The sequence below is a fragment of the Schistocerca piceifrons genome, chromosome 2, assembly GCF_021461385.2.
Source record: "Schistocerca piceifrons isolate TAMUIC-IGC-003096 chromosome 2, iqSchPice1.1, whole genome shotgun sequence".
In the NCBI taxonomy this organism is placed as follows: Eukaryota; Metazoa; Arthropoda; class Insecta; order Orthoptera; family Acrididae; genus Schistocerca; species Schistocerca piceifrons.
The window spans coordinates 1,136,425,400-1,136,443,231 of record NC_060139.1 but is presented as its reverse complement, the minus strand read 5'-3'; positions in this window follow the sequence as shown (position 1 = coordinate 1,136,443,231).

The following is a 17,832-nucleotide window of genomic DNA, read 5'->3' as shown; positions in this document are numbered from 1 at the left end:
TCTCCTTACAGTCTATGTTTTGCACCAATCCTGTGACACTGGTTATAGATTCCGATGCTTCACTTCAGTTTTACTGTATCCCTTGGACTTTCTTATTGACGATGAAACTCAGAAATTGCATCGGAATTAAATACAAAAATCACAATGCCGACTTAAGTAGAAAAAGACTGACTCTTCTTACTGACTATGTTTTGAACCATTCCTGTGACACTAGTTATAGATTCCGGTGCTTCACTTCAGGTTTACTGTATCCCTCTGACCTTCTTGTGGACGATGAAACACAGAAATTAAATCGGAATTAAATACAAAAGGCACTATGCCGACTGAAGTACTAGAGACTGACTCTTCTTACTGTCTATGTTTTGAACCATTCCTGTGACACTAGTTATAGATTCCGAAGCTTCACTTCAGGTTCACTGTATCCCTTGGACCTTCTTATTGACGATGAAACACAAAAATTGCATCGGAATTAAATACAAAAGTCACAATGCCGACTTAAGTACAAGAAGACTGACTCTTCTTACCGTCTATGTTTTGAAAGAATCCTGTGACACTAGTTATAGATTTCGATGCTTCATTTCAGGTTTACTGTATCCCTTGGACCTTCTTAGTGACGATGAAACTCAGATATAGCATCGGAATTAAATACAAAGTGCACAATGCCGACTTAAGTAAAGGAAGAAAGACTCTTCCTACTGTCTATGTTTTGAACCATTCCTGAACACTAGTTATAGATTCCGATGCTTCACTTCAGGTTTACTGTATCCCTTGGACCTTCTTATTGACGATGAAACATAGAAATTGCATCGGAATTAAATACAAAAGGCACAATGCCGACTTAAGTGCATGAAGACCGACTCTTCTTACTGACTATGTTTTGAACCATTCCTGTGACACTAGTTATAGAATTCGATGCTTTACTTCAGGTTTACTGTATCCCTTGGACCTTCTTATTGACGATGAAACACAGAAATTGCACCGGAATTAAATACAAAAGGCACAATGCAGACTTAAGTGCAAGAAGACTGACTCTTCTTACTGCCTATGATTTGAACCACTCAATTGACACTAGTTATAGATTCCGATGCTTCACTCCAGGTTAACTGTATCCCTTGGACCTTCGTATTGACGATGAAACAAAGAAATTGCATCGGAATTAAATACAAAAGGCACAATGCCGACTTACGGACAAGAAGACGGACTCTTCTTACAGACTATGTTTTGAACCATTCCTGTGACACTAGTTATATATTCCGATCCTTTACTTTAGGTTACTGTATCCCTTGGACCTTCGTATTGACGTTGAAACACAGAAATTGCATTGGAATTAAATACAAAAAGCACAATGCCGACTTAAGTACAAGAAGTCTGACTCTTCCTTCTGTCTATGTTATGAACCATTCATGTGACACAAGTTATAGATTCCGATGCTTCACTTCAGGTTTACTGTATCCCTTGGACCTTCTTATTGACGATGAAACACAGAAATTGCATCGGAATTAAATACAAAAGGCACAATGCCGACTTAAGTACAAGAAGACTGACTCTTCTTACTGTCTATGCTTAGAACCATTCCATTGACACTAGTTATAGATTCCGATGCTTCACTCCAGGTTTACTGTATCCCTTGGACCTTCTTATTGACGATGAAACACAGATATTGCATCGGAATTAAATAGAAAAGGCACAATGCCGACTTAAGTACAAGAACACTGACTTTTCTTACTGTCTATGTTTTGAACCATTCCTGCGACACTAGTTATAGATTCCGTTGCTTGACTTCAGCTGTACTGTATCCCTTGGACCTTCTTTTTGACGATGAAACACATAAATTGCATCGGAATTAAATACAAAATGCACAATGCCTTCTTAAGTACAAGAGACTGACTCCTCTTACTGTCTATGATTAGAACCATTCCTGTGACACTAATTATCGATTCCGATGCTTCACTTCCGGTTTACTGTATCCCTTGGACCTTCTTATTGACGATGAAACACAGAAATTGCATCGGAATTAAATACAAAATGCACAATGCCGACTTAAGTACAAGAAGTCTGACTCTTATTACTGTCTATGTTTTGCACCAATCCTGTGACACTGGTTATAGATTCCGATGCTTCACTTCAGGTTTACTCTATCCCTTGGACCTTCGTATAGACGACGAAACTCAGAAGTTGCATCGGAATTAAATATAAAAATCACAATGCCGACTTAAGTAGAAAACGACTGACTCTTCTTACTGACTATGTTTTGAACCATTCCTGTTACACTAGTTATATATTCCGGTGCTTCACTTCAGGTTTACTGTATCCCTCTGAACTTCTTATTGACGATGAAACACAGAAATTAAATCGGAATTAAGTACAAAAGGCACTATGCCGACTTAAGTACTAGAGACTGACTCTTCTTACTGTCTATGTTTTGAACCATTCCTGTGACACTAGTTATAGATTCCGATGCTTCACTTCAGGTTTTCTGTATCCCTCTGACCTTCTTATTGCCGATGAAACACAGAAATTGCATCGGAATTAAATACGAAAGGCACAATGCAGACTTAAGTACAAGAAGACTGACTCTTCTTACTGACTATGTTTTGAACCATTCCTGTGACACTAGTTATAGATTCCGATGCTTCACTTCAGGTTTACTGTATCCCTCTGACCTTCTTATTGACGATGAAACACAGAAATTGCATTGGAATTAAATAGAAAAGGTACAATGCCGACTTAAGTACAAGAGGACTGACACTTCTTACTGTCTATTCTTTGATCCATTCCTGTGACACTAGTTATAGATTCCGATGCATGACGTCAGTTTTACTGTATCCCTTGGACCTTCTTATTGACGATGAAACACAGAAATTGCATCGGAGTTAAATACAAAACGCACAATGCCGACTTAAGTACAAGAGACCGACTCTTCTTACTGTCTATGTTTTGAACCATTCTCTGTGACACCTGTTATAGATTCCGATGCTACACTCCAGGTTTACTGTATCCCTTGGACCTTCTTATTGACGATGAAAAACAGAAATTGCATCGGAATTAAATACAAAAGGCACAATGCCGACTTAGGTACAAGAAGATTGACTCTTCCCACTATCTATGTTTTGAACCATTCCTGTGACACTTGTTATAGATTCCGATGCTTCACTTCAGGTTTACTGTATCCCTCTGACCTTATTGACGATGAAACACAGAAATTGCATCGGAATTAAATGCAAAAGGCACAATACCGACTTAATTACAAGAAGACTGACTCTTCCTACAGTCTATGTTGTGAACTATTCCTGTGACACTAGTTATAGTGTCCGATGCTTCACTTCAGGTTTATTGTATCCCTAGGACCTTCTTATTGACGATGAAAGACAGAAACTGCATCGGAATTAAATACAAAAGGCGCAATGCCGACTTAAGTACAAGAAGACTGACTCTTCTTACTGTCTATGTTTTGAACCATTCCTGTGACACTAGTTATAGCTTCCGATGCTTCACTTCAGGTTTACTGTATCCCTTGGAAATTCTTATTGACGACGAAACACGGAAATTGAATCGGAATTAAATACAAAAGGCACAATGCCAACATAAGGACAAGAAGACTGACTCATCTTACTGACTATGTTTTGAACCATTCCTGTAACACTAGTTATAGATTCCGATGCTTCACTTCAGGTTTACTGTACCCCTCTGACCTTCTTATTAACGATGAAACACAGAAATTGCATCGGAATTAAATACAAAAGGCACAATGCCGACTTAAGTACAAGAGACTGACTCTTCTTACTGTCTATGTTTGAACCATTCCTGTGACACTAGTTATAGATTCCGATGCTTCACTTCAGGTTTATTGTATCCCTTGCACCTCCTTGTTGACGATGAAACACAGAAATTGCATCGGAATTAAATACAAAATGCACAATGCCGACTTAAGTACATGAAGACCGACTGTTCTTACAGACTATGTTTTGAACCATTCCTGTGACACTAGTTATAGATTCCGATGCTTCACTCCAGGTTTACTGTATCCCTTGGACCTTCTTATTGACGATGAAACACAGAAATTGCATCGGAATTAAATACAAAAGGCACAATGCCGACTTCAGGACAAGAAGACTGACTCTCCTTACTGACTATGTTTTGGACCATTCCACTGACACTAGATATAGATTCCGATGCTTCACTCCAGGTTTCCTGTATCCCTTGGACCTTCTTATTGACGATGAAACAAAGAAATTGCATCGGAATTAAAAACAAAAGGCACAATGCCGACTTAAGGACTAGAAGACTGACTCTTCTTACAGACTATGTTTTGAACCATTCCTGTGACACTAGTTATATATTCCGATGCTTTACTTTAGGTTACTGTATCCCTTGGACCTTCTTATTGACGTTGAAACACAGAAATTGCATCGGAATTAAATACAAAAGGCACAATGCCGACTTAAGTACAAGATGTCTGACTCTTCTTACTATGTTTTGAACCATTCATGTGACACGAGTTATAGATTCCGATGCTTCACTTGAAGTTTACTGTATCCTTGGACCTTCTAATTGACGATGAAATACAGAAATTGCATCGGAATTATATACGAAAGGCACAATGGCGTCTTAAGGACAAGAAGACTGACTCTTCTTACTGCCTATGTTTTCAACCATTCCTGTGACACTAGTTATAGATTACGATGCTTCACTTCAGGTTTACTGTATCCCTCTGACCTTCGTATTGACGATGAAACACAGAAATTGCACCGGAATTAAATACAAAAGGCACAATGCCGACTTAAGTACAAGAAGACTGACTCTTCTTACTGTCTATGCTTAGAACCATTCCATTGACACTAGTTATAGATTCCGATGCTTCACTCCAAGTTTACTGTATCCCTTGGACCTTCTTATTGACGATAAAACACAGATATTGCATCGGAATTATATAGAAAAGGCACAATGCCGACTTAAGTACAAGAACACTGACTTTTCTTACTGTCTATGTTTTGAACCGTTCCTGCGACACTAGTTATGGATTCCGTTGCTTGACTTCAGCTGTACTGTATCCCTTGGTCCTTCTTATTGACGATGAAACACAGAAATTGCATAGGAATTAAATACAAAATGCACAATGCCTTCTTAAGTAGAAGAGACTGACTCCTCTTACTGTCTATGTTTAGAACCATTCCTGTGACACTAATTATCGATTCCGATGCTTCACTTCCGGTTTACTGTATCCCTTGGACCTTCTTATTGACGATGAAACACAGAAATTGCATCGGAATTAAATACAAAATGCACAATGCCGACTTAAGTACATGAAGTCTGACTCTTCTTACTGTCTATGTTTTGCACCAATCCTGTGACCCTGGTTATAGATTCCGATGCTTCACTTCAGGTTTACTCTATCCCTTGGACCTTCGTATAGACGATGAAACTCAGAAATTGCATCGTTATTAAATACAAAAATCACAATGCCGACTTAAGTAGAAAACGACTGACTCTTCTTACTGACTATGTTTTGAACCATTCCTGTGACACTAGTTATAGATTCCGGTGCTTCACTTCAGGTTTACTGTATCCCTCTGAACTTCTTATTGACGATGAAACACAGAAATTAAATCGGAATTAAATACAAAAGGCACTATGCCGACTTAAGTACTAGAAACTGACTCTTCTTACTGTCTATGTTTTGAACCATTCCTGTGACACTAGTTATAGATTCCGATGCTTCACTTCAGGTTTTCTGTATCCCTCTGACCTTCTTATTGTCGATGAAACACAGAAATTGCATTGGAATTAAATAGAAAAGGTACAATGCCGACTTAAGTACAAGAGGACTGACACTTCTTACTGTCTATGCTTTGATCCATTCCTGTGACACTAGTTATAGATTCCGATGCATGACGTCAGTTTTACTGTATCCCTTGGACCTTCTTATTGACGATGAAAAACAGAAATTGCATCGGAATTAAATACAAAACGCACAATGCAGACTTAAGTACAAGAGACTGACTTTTCTTACTGACTGTATTTTGATCCATATCTGTGACACTAGATATAGATTCCGATGATTCACTTCATTTTTACTGTATCCCTCTGACCTTCTTATTGACGATGAAACACAGAAATTGCTTCGGAATTAAATCGAAAATGCACAATGCCCACTTACGTACAAGTAGACTTACTCTTCTTATTGTCGATGCTGGGATCCATTCCTGTGACACTAGTTATAGATTCCGATGCATGACGTCAGTTTTACTGTATCCCTTGGACCTTCTTATTGACGATGAAACACAGAAATTGCATCGGTGTTAAATACAAAACCCACAATGCCGACTTAAGTACAAGAGACCAACTCTTCTTACTGTCTATGTTTTGAACCATTCTCTGTGACACCTGTTATAGATTCCGATGCTACACTCCAGGTTTACTGTATCCCTTGGACCTTCTTATTGACGATGAAAAACAGAAATTGCATCGGAATTAAATACAAAACGCACAATGCCGACTTAGGTACAAGAAGATTGACTCTTCCCACTATCTATGTTTTGAACAATTCCTGTGACACTTGTTATAGATTCCGATGCTTCACTTCAGGTTTACTGTATCCCTCTGACCTTATTGATGATGAAACACAGAAATTGCATCGGAATTAAATGCAAAAGGCACAATACCGACTTAATTACAAGAAGACTGACTCTTCATACAGTCTATGTTGTGAACTACTCCTGTGACACTAGTTATAGTGTCCGATGCTTCACTTCAGGTTTATTGTATCCCTAGCACCTTCTTATTGACGATGAAAGACAGAAACTGCATCGGAATTAAATACAAAAGGCGCAATGCCGACTTAAGTACAAGAAGACTGACTCTTCTTACTGTCTATGTTTTGAACCATTCCTGTGACACTAGTTATAGACTCCGATGCTTCACTTCAGGTTTACTGTATCCCTTGGAAATTCTTATTGACGACGAAACACGGAAATTGAATCGGAATTAAATACAAAAGGCACAATGCCGACATAAGGACAAGAAGACTGACTCATCTTACTGACTATGTTTGAACCATTCCTGTAACACTAGTTATAGATTCCGATGCTTCACTTCAGGTTTATTGTATCCCTTTCACCTCCTTATTGACGATGAAACACAGAAATTGCATCGGAATTAAATACAAAATGCACAATGCCGACTTAAGTACATGAAGACCGACTCTTCTTACTGACTATGTTTTGAGCCATTCCTGTGACACTAGTTATAGATTCCGATGCTTCACTCCAGGTTTACTGTATCCCTTGGACCTTCTTATTGACGATGAAACACAGAAATTGCATCGGAATTAAATACAAAAGGCACAATGCCGACTTCAGCACAAGAAGACTGACTCTCCTTACTGACTATGTTTTGAACCATTCCACTGACACTAGATATTGATTCCGATGCTTCACTCCAGGTTTCCTGTATCCCTTGGACCTTCTTATTGACGATGAAACAAAGAAATTGCATCGGAATTAAATACAAAAGGGACAATGCCGACTTAAGGACTAGAAGACTGACTCTTCTTACAGACTATGTTTTGAACCATTCCTGTGACACTAGTTATATATTCCGATGCTTTACTTTAGGTTACTGTATCCCTTGGACCTTCTTATTGACGTTGAAACACAGAAATTGCATCGGAATTAAATACAAAAGGCACAATGCCGACTTAAGTACAAGATGTCTGACTCTTCTTACTATGTTTTGAACCATTCATGTGACACGAGTTATAGATTCCGATGCTTCACTTGAAGTTTACTGTACCTTGGACCTTCTAATTGACGATGAAATACAGAAATTGCATCGGAATTATATACGAAAGGCACATTGGCGTCTTAAGGACAAGAAGACTGACTCTTCTTACAGCCTATGCTATGAACCATTCCTGTGACACTAGTTATAGATTACGATGCTTCACTTCAGGTTTACTGTATCCCTCTGACCTTCGTATTGACGATGAAACACAGAAATTGCACCGGAATTAAATACAAAAGGCGCAAAGCCGACTTAAGTACAAGAACACTGACTCTTCTTACTGTCTATGTTTAGAACCATTCCATTGACACTAGTTATAGTTTCCGATGCTTCACTCCAGGTTTACTGTATCATTTGGACCTTCTTATTGACGATGAAACACAGAAATTACATCAGAATTAAATACAAAAGGCACATTGCCGACTTAAGTACAAAAAGACTGACTCTTCTTACTGACTATGTTTTGAAACTTTCCTGTGACACTAGTTATAGATTCCGATGCCTCACTTCAGGTTTACTGTATCCCTGGGACCTTTTATTGACGATGAAACACAGAAATTGCATCGGAATTAAATACAAAATGCACAATGCCGACTTAAGTACATGAAGTCTGACTCTTCTTACTGTCTATGTTTTGCACCAATCCTGTGACCCTGGTTATAGATTCCGATGCTTCACTTCAGGTTTACTCTATCCCTTGGACCTTCGTATAGACGATGAAACTCAGAAATTGCATCGTTATTAAATACAAAAATCACAATGCCGACTTAAGTAGAAAACGACTGACTCTTCTTACTGACTATGTTTTGAACCATTCCTGTGACACTAGTTATAGATTCCGGTGCTTCACTTCAGGTTTACTGTATCCCTCTGAACTTCTTATTGACGATGAAACACAGAAATTAAATCGGAATTAAATACAAAAGGCACTATGCCGACTTAAGTACTAGAAACTGACTCTTCTTACTGTCTATGTTTTGAACCATTCCTGTGACACTAGTTATAGATTCCGATGCTTCACTTCAGGTTTTCTGTATCCCTCTGACCTTCTTATTGTCGATGAAACACAGAAATTGCATTGGAATTAAATAGAAAAGGTACAATGCCGACTTAAGTACAAGAGGACTGACACTTCTTACTGTCTATGCTTTGATCCATTCCTGTGACACTAGTTATAGATTCCGATGCATGACGTCAGTTTTACTGTATCCCTTGGACCTTCTTATTGACGATGAAAAACAGAAATTGCATCGGAATTAAATACAAAACGCACAATGCAGACTTAAGTACAAGAGACTGACTTTTCTTACTGACTGTATTTTGATCCATATCTGTGACACTAGATATAGATTCCGATGATTCACTTCATTTTTACTGTATCCCTCTGACCTTCTTATTGACGATGAAACACAGAAATTGCTTCGGAATTAAATCGAAAATGCACAATGCCGACTTACGTACAAGTAGACTTACTCTTCTTATTGTCGATGCTGGGATCCATTCCTGTGACACTAGTTATAGATTCCGATGCATGACGTCAGTTTTACTGTATCCCTTGGACCTTCTTATTGACGATGAAACACAGAAATTGCATCGGTGTTAAATACAAAACCCACAATGCCGACTTAAGTACAAGAGACCAACTCTTCTTACTGTCTATGTTTTGAACCATTCTCTGTGACACCTGTTATAGATTCCGATGCTACACTCCAGGTTTACTGTATCCCTTGGACCTTCTTATTGACGATGAAAAACAGAAATTGCATCGGAATTAAATACAAAACGCACAATGCCGACTTAGGTACAAGAAGATTGACTCTTCCCACTATCTATGTTTTGAACAATTCCTGTGACACTTGTTATAGATTCCGATGCTTCACTTCAGGTTTACTGTATCCCTCTGACCTTATTGATGATGAAACACAGAAATTGCATCGGAATTAAATGCAAAAGGCACAATACCGACTTAATTACAAGAAGACTGACTCTTCATACAGTCTATGTTGTGAACTACTCCTGTGACACTAGTTATAGTGTCCGATGCTTCACTTCAGGTTTATTGTATCCCTAGCACCTTCTTATTGACGATGAAAGACAGAAACTGCATCGGAATTAAATACAAAAGGCGCAATGCCGACTTAAGTACAAGAAGACTGACTCTTCTTACTGTCTATGTTTTGAACCATTCCTGTGACACTAGTTATAGACTCCGATGCTTCACTTCAGGTTTACTGTATCCCTTGGAAATTCTTATTGACGACGAAACACGGAAATTGAATCGGAATTAAATACAAAAGGCACAATGCCGACATAAGGACAAGAAGACTGACTCATCTTACTGACTATGTTTGAACCATTCCTGTAACACTAGTTATAGATTCCGATGCTTCACTTCAGGTTTATTGTATCCCTTTCACCTCCTTATTGACGATGAAACACAGAAATTGCATCGGAATTAAATACAAAATGCACAATGCCGACTTAAGTACATGAAGACCGACTCTTCTTACTGACTATGTTTTGAGCCATTCCTGTGACACTAGTTATAGATTCCGATGCTTCACTCCAGGTTTACTGTATCCCTTGGACCTTCTTATTGACGATGAAACACAGAAATTGCATCGGAATTAAATACAAAAGGCACAATGCCGACTTCAGCACAAGAAGACTGACTCTCCTTACTGACTATGTTTTGAACCATTCCACTGACACTAGATATTGATTCCGATGCTTCACTCCAGGTTTCCTGTATCCCTTGGACCTTCTTATTGACGATGAAACAAAGAAATTGCATCGGAATTAAATACAAAAGGGACAATGCCGACTTAAGGACTAGAAGACTGACTCTTCTTACAGACTATGTTTTGAACCATTCCTGTGACACTAGTTATATATTCCGATGCTTTACTTTAGGTTACTGTATCCCTTGGACCTTCTTATTGACGTTGAAACACAGAAATTGCATCGGAATTAAATACAAAAGGCACAATGCCGACTTAAGTACAAGATGTCTGACTCTTCTTACTATGTTTTGAACCATTCATGTGACACGAGTTATAGATTCCGATGCTTCACTTGAAGTTTACTGTACCTTGGACCTTCTAATTGACGATGAAATACAGAAATTGCATCGGAATTATATACGAAAGGCACATTGGCGTCTTAAGGACAAGAAGACTGACTCTTCTTACAGCCTATGCTATGAACCATTCCTGTGACACTAGTTATAGATTACGATGCTTCACTTCAGGTTTACTGTATCCCTCTGACCTTCGTATTGACGATGAAACACAGAAATTGCACCGGAATTAAATACAAAAGGCGCAAAGCCGACTTAAGTACAAGAAGACTGACTCTTCTTACTGTCTATGTTTAGAACCATTCCATTGACACTAGTTATAGTTTCCGATGCTTCACTCCAGGTTTACTGTATCATTTGGACCTTCTTATTGACGATGAAACACAGAAATTACATCAGAATTAAATACAAAAGGCACATTGCCGACTTAAGTACAAAAAGACTGACTCTTCTTACTGACTATGTTTTGAAACTTTCCTGTGACACTAGTTATAGATTCCGATGCCTCACTTCAGGTTTACTGTATCCCTGGGACCTTTTATTGACGATGAAACACAGAAATTGCATCGGAATTAAATACAAAAGGCACAATGCCGACTTAAGTACAAGAAGACTGTATCTTCTTACTGTCTATGTTTTGAACCAATCCTGTGACACTAGTTATAGATTCCGATGCTTCACTCCAGGTTTACTGTACCCCTTGGACATTCTCAATGACGATGAAACACAGAAATTGCATCGGAATTAAATACGAAAGGCACAATGACGACTTAAGGACAGGAAGACTGACTCTTCTTACTGACTATGCTTTGAACCATTCCTGTGACACTAGTTATAGATTCCGATGCTTCACTACAGGTTTAATGTATCCCTTGGACCTTCTTATTGACGATGAAACACAGAAATTGCATCGGAATTCAATACAAAGGCACAATGCCGACTTAAGGCCAAGAAGACTGACTCTTCTTACTGACTATGTTTTGAACTATTCCTGTGACACTAGTTATAGATTCCGATGCTTCACTTCAGGTTTACTGTATCCCTCTGACCATCTTATTGACGTTGAAACACAGAAATTGCATCGGAATTTAATACAAAAGCCACAATGCCGACTACAGTACTGTCTATGTTTTGAACCATACCTGTGACACTAGTTATAGATTCCGATGCTTCACTCCTGGTTTACTGTATCCCTTGGACCTTCGTATTGACGATGAAACACAGAAATTGCATCGGAATTAAATACAAAAGACACAAGGCCGACTTAAGAACAAGTAGACTGACTCTTCTTGCTGACTAAGATTTGAACCTTTCCAGTGACACTAGTTATAGATTCCGATGCTTCACTTCAGGTTTACTGTATCCCTCTGACCTTCCTATTGACGATGAAGCACAGAATTTGCACCGGAATTAAATACAAAAGGCACAATGCCCACATAAGTACAAGAAGACTGACTCTTCTTACTGTCTATGTTTTGAACCATTCCATTGACACTAGTTATAGATTCCGATGCTTCACTTCAGGTTTACTGTATCCCTTGGACCTTCTTATTGACGATGAAACACAGAAATTACATCGGAATTAAATACAAAAGGCACAATGCCGACTTAGGTACATAAAGACTGACTCTTCTTATTGTCTATGTTTTGAACTATTCCTGTGACACCAGTTATAGATTCCGATGCTACACTCTAAGTTTACTGTATCCCTTGGACCTTCTTATTCACGATGAAACACAGAAATTGCATCGGAATTAAATACAAAAGGCACAATGCAGACTTAAGGGCAAGAAGACTGACTCTTCTTACTGACCATGCTTTGAACCATTCCTGTGACACTAGTTATAGATTCCGAAGCTTCACTTCAGGTTTACTGCATCCCTCTGACCTTCTTATTGACGATGATACACAGAAATCGCATCGGAATTAAATACAAAAGGCACAATGCCGACTTACGGACAAGAAGACGGACTCTTCTTACAGACTATGTTTTGAACCATTCCTGTAACACTAGTTATATATTCCGATCCTTTACTTTAGGTTACTGTATCCCTTGGACCTTCTTATTGACGTTGAAACCCAGAAATTGCATTGGAATTAAATACAAAAAGCACAATGCCGACTTAAGTACAAGAAGTCTGACTCTTCCTTCTGTCTATGTTATGAACCATTCATGTGACACAAGTTATAGATTTCGATGCTTCACTTCAAGTTTACTGTATCCTTGGACCTTCTAATTGACGATTTAATACAGAGATTGCATCGGAATTAAATACGAAATGCACAATGCCGACTTAAGGACAAGAAGACTGCCTCTTCTTACTGACTATGTTTTGAACCATTCCTGTGACACTAGTTATAGATTCCGATGCTTCACTTCAGGTTTACTGTATCCCTTGGACCTTCTTATTGACGATGAAACACAGAAATTGCATCGGAATTAAATACAAAAGGCACAATGCCGACTTAAGTACAAGAAGACTGACTCTTCTTACTGTCTATGCTTAGAACCATTCCATTGACACTAGTTATAGATTCCGATGCTTCACTCCAGGTTTACTGTATCCCTTGGACCTTCTTATTGACGATGAAACACAGATATTGCATCGGAATTAAATAGAAAAGGCACAATGCCGACTTAAGTACAAGAACACTGACTTTTCTTATTGTCTATGTTTTGAACCATTCCTGCGACACTAGTTATAGATTCCGTTGCTTGACTTCAACTGTACTGTATCCCTTGGACCTTCTTATTGACGATGAAACACAGAAATTGCATCGGAATTAAATACAAAATGCACAATGCCTTCTTAAGTACAAGAGACTGACTCCTCTTACTGTCTATGATTAGAACCATTCCTGTGACACTAATTATCGATTCCGATGCTTCACTTCCGGTTTACTGTATCCCTTGGACCTTCTTATTGACGATGAAACACAGAAATTGCATCGGAATTAAATACAAAATGCACAATGCCGACTTAAGTACAAGGAGTCTGACTCTTCTTACTGTCTATGTTTTGCACAAATCCTGTGACACTGGTTATAGATTCCGATGCTTCACTTCAGGTTTACTCTATCCCTTGGACCTTCGTATAGACGATGAAACTCAGAATTTGCATCGGAATTAAATACAAAAATCACAATGCCGTCTTAAGTAGAAAACGACTGACTCTTCTTACTGACCATGTTTTGAATCATTCCTGAGACACTAGTTATATATTCCGGTGCTTCACTTCAGGTTTACTGTATCCCTCTGAACTTCTTATTGACGATGAAACACAGAAATTAAATCGGAATTAAGTACAAAAGGCACTATGCCGACTTAAGTACTAGAGACTGACTCTTCTTACTGTCTATGTTTTGAACCATTCCTGTGACACTAGTTATAGATTCCGATGCTTCACTTCAGGTTTTCTGTATCCCTCTGACCTTCTTATTGTCGATGAAACACAGAAATTGCATCGGAATTAAATACGAAAGGCACAATGCAGACTTAAGTACAAGAAAACTGACTCTTCTTACTGACTATGTTTTGAACCATTCCTGTGACACTAGTTATAGATTCCGATGCTTCACTTCAGGTTTACTGTATCCCTCTGACCTTCTTATTGACGATGAAACACAGAAATTGCATTGGAATTAAATAGAAAAGGTACAATGCCGACTTAAGTACAAGAGGACTGACACTTCTTACTGTCTATGCTTTGATCCATTCCTGTGACACTAGTTATAGATACCGATGCATGACGTCAGTTTTACTGTATCCCTTGGACCTTCTTATTGACGATGAAACACAGAAATTGCATCGGACTTAAATACAAAACGCACAATGCCGACTTAAGTACAAGAGACTGACTTTTCTTACTGACTGTATTTTGATCCATATCTGTGACACTAGTTATAGATTCCGATGCTTCACTTCAGGTTTACTGTATCCCTCTGACCTTCTTATTGACGATGAAACACAGAAATTGCTTCGGAATTAAATAGAAAATGCACAATGCCGACTTACGTACAAGTAGATTTACTCTTCTTATTGTCGATGCTGGGATCCATTCCTGTGACACTAGTTATAGATTCCGATGCATGACGTCAGTTTTACTGTATCCCTTGGACCTTCTTATTGACGATGAAACACAGAAATTGCATCGGAGTTAAATACAAAACGCACAATGCCGACTTAAGTACAAGAGACCGACTCTTCTTACTGTCTATGCTTTGAACCATTCTCTGTGACACCTGTTATAGATTCCGATGCTACACTCCAGGTTTACTGTATCCCTTGGACCTTCTTATTGACGATGAAAAACAGAAATTGCATCGGAATTAAATACAAAAGTCACAATGCCGACTTAGGTACAAGAAGATTGACTCTTCCCACTATCTATGTTTTAAACCATTCCTGTGGCACTTGTTATAGATTCCGATGCTTCACTTCAGGTTTACTGTATCCCTCTGACCTTATTGACGATGAAACACAGAAATTGCATCGGAATTAAATGCAAAAGGCACAATACCGACTTAATTACAAGAAGACTGACTCTTCCTACAGTCTATGTTGTGAACTATTCCTGTCACACTAGTTATAGTGTCCGATGCTTCACTTCAGGTTTATTGTATCCCTAGGACCTTCTTATTGACGATGAAAGACAGAAACTGCATCGGAATTAAATACAAAAGGCGCAATGCCGACTTAAGTACAAGAAGACTGACTCTTCTTACTGTCTATGTTTTGAACCATTCCTGTGACACTAGTTATAGATTCCGATGCTTCACTTCAGGTTTACTGTATCCCTTGGAAATTCTTATTGACGACGAAACACGGAAATAGAATCGGAATTAAATACAAAAGGCACAATGCCAACATAAGGACAAGAAGACTGACTCATCTTACTGACTATGTTTTCAACCAATCCTGTAACACTAGTTATACATTCCGATGCTTCACTTCAGGTTTACTGTATCCCTCTGACCTTCTTATTAACGATGAAACACAGAAATTGCATCGGAATTAAATACAAAAGGCACAATGCCGACTTAAGTACAAGAGACTGACTCTTCTTACTGTCTATGTTTGAACCATTCCTGTGACACTAGTTATAGATTCCGATGCTTCACTTCAGGTTTATTGTATCCCTTGCACCTCCTTATTGACGATGAAACACAGAAATTGCATCGGAATTAAATACAAAATGCACAATGCCGACTTAAGTACATGAAGTCCGACTCTTCTTACTGACTATGTTTTGAACCATTCCTGTGACACTAGTTATAGATTCCGATGCTTCACTCCAGGTTTACTGTATCCCTTGGACCTTCTTATTGACGATGAAACACAGAAATTGCATCGGAATTAAATACAAAAGGCACAATGCCGACTTCAGGACAAGAAGACTGACTCTCCTTACTGACTATGTTTTGGACCATTCCACTGACACTAGATATAGATTCCGATGCTTCACTCCAGGTTTCCTGTATCCCTTGGACCTTCTTATTGACGATGAAACAAAGAAATTGCATCGGAATTAAATACAAAAGGCACAATGCCGACTTAAGGACTAGAAGACTGACTCTTCTTACAGACTATGTTTTGAACCATTCCTGTGACACTAGTTATATATTCCGATGCTTTACTTTAGGTTACTGTATCCCTTGGACCTTCTTATTGACGTTGAAACACAGAAATTGCATCGGAATTAAATACAAAAGGCACAATGCCGACTTAAGTACAAGATGTCTGACTCTTCTTACTATGTTTTGAACCATTCATGTGACACGAGTTATAGATTCCGATGCTTCACTTGAAGTTTACTGTATCCTTGGACCTTCTAATTGACGATGAAATACAGAAATTGCACCGGAATTAAATACAAAAGGCACAATGCCGACTTAAGTACAAGAAGACTGACTCTTCTTACTGTCTATGCTTAGAACCATTCCATTGACACTAGTTATAGATTCCGATGCTTCACTCCAGGTTTACTGTATCCCTTGGACCTTCTTATTGACGATGAAACACAGATATTGCATCGGAATTATATAGAAAAGGCACAATGCAGACTTAAGTACAAGAACACTGACTTTTCTTACTGTCTATGTTTTGAACCATTCCTGCGACACTAGTTATAGATTCCGTTGCTTGACTTCAGCTGTACTGTATCCCTTGGACCTTCTTATTGACGATGAAACACAGAAATTGCATAGGAATTAAATACAAAATGCACAATGCCTTCTTAAGTACAAGAGACTGACTCCTCTTACTGTCTATGTTTAGAACCATTCCTGTGACACTAATTATCGATTCCGATGCTTCACTTCCGGTTTACTGTATCCCTTGGACCTTCTTATTGACGATGAAACACAGAAATTGCATCGGAATTAAATACAAAAGGCACAATGCCGACTTAAGTACAAGAAGTCTGACTCTTCTTACTGTCTATGTTTTGCACCAATCCTGTGACACTGGTTATAGATTCCGATGCTTCACTTCAGGTTTACTCTATCCCTTGGACCTTCGTATAGACGATGAAACTCAAAAATTGCATCGGAAATAAATACAAAAATCACAATGCCGACTTAAGTAGAAAACGACTGACTCTTCTTACTGACTATGTTTAGAACCATTCCTGTGACACTAGTTATAGATTCCGCTGCTTCACTTCAGGTTTACTGTATCCCTCTGAACTTCTTATTGACGATGAAACACAGAAATTAAATCGGAATTAAATACAAAAGGCACTATGCCGACTTAAGTACTAGAGACTGACTCTTCTTACTGTCTATGTTTTGAACCATTCCTGTGACACTAGTTATAGATTCCGATGCTTCACTTCAGGTTTTCTGTATCCCTCTGACCTTCTTATTGTCGATGAAACACAGAAATTGCATCGGAATTAAATACGAAAGGTACAATGCAGACTTAAGTACAAGAAGACTGACTCTTCTTACTGACTATGTTTTGAACCATT